At 40.7% G+C, this 270-nt stretch overlaps 1 protein-coding gene across 1 annotated transcript in view; it reads right to left on the bottom strand.

The window, feature by feature from the left end:
• The window catches only part of LOC119588193 (lutropin-choriogonadotropic hormone receptor-like), a gene marked incomplete at its 3' end in the record, with an annotated part of 106,720 nt that overhangs the window by 64,318 nt on the left and 42,132 nt on the right, over positions 1 to 270 (bottom strand).

Here is a 270-nt window from a genome sequence, read left to right as displayed (position 1 = left end):
GTTGATATGTTGTTGTCTCATATAGAAGCGATTTATTATACCGATGTTGTTGGGAAATGCATGCTTCAAAAGGAACCACCTAAGGGTTAAGCACTTCAGGTCACAAGGTTCAAATAAGCTGGTACCCCGGTGTAGAAACTTGCTCCATCACTAGACTTTCTATTACCTGTTTTAATGATAAACTTTCCATAACCTGTTGTAACGTCAGCCTTCCAACAGCCTGTTGTAATGCCAGACACTGCATAGGTGGCTATCCTATGTCCAGATATT

The sequence above is a fragment of the Penaeus monodon genome, chromosome 23 (genome assembly GCF_015228065.2).
Source record: "Penaeus monodon isolate SGIC_2016 chromosome 23, NSTDA_Pmon_1, whole genome shotgun sequence".
NCBI lineage: Eukaryota > Metazoa > Arthropoda > Malacostraca > Decapoda > Penaeidae > Penaeus > Penaeus monodon.
Note: the sequence above shows the minus strand (reverse complement) of the source record. Positions and strands in the feature narration are given on the sequence as shown.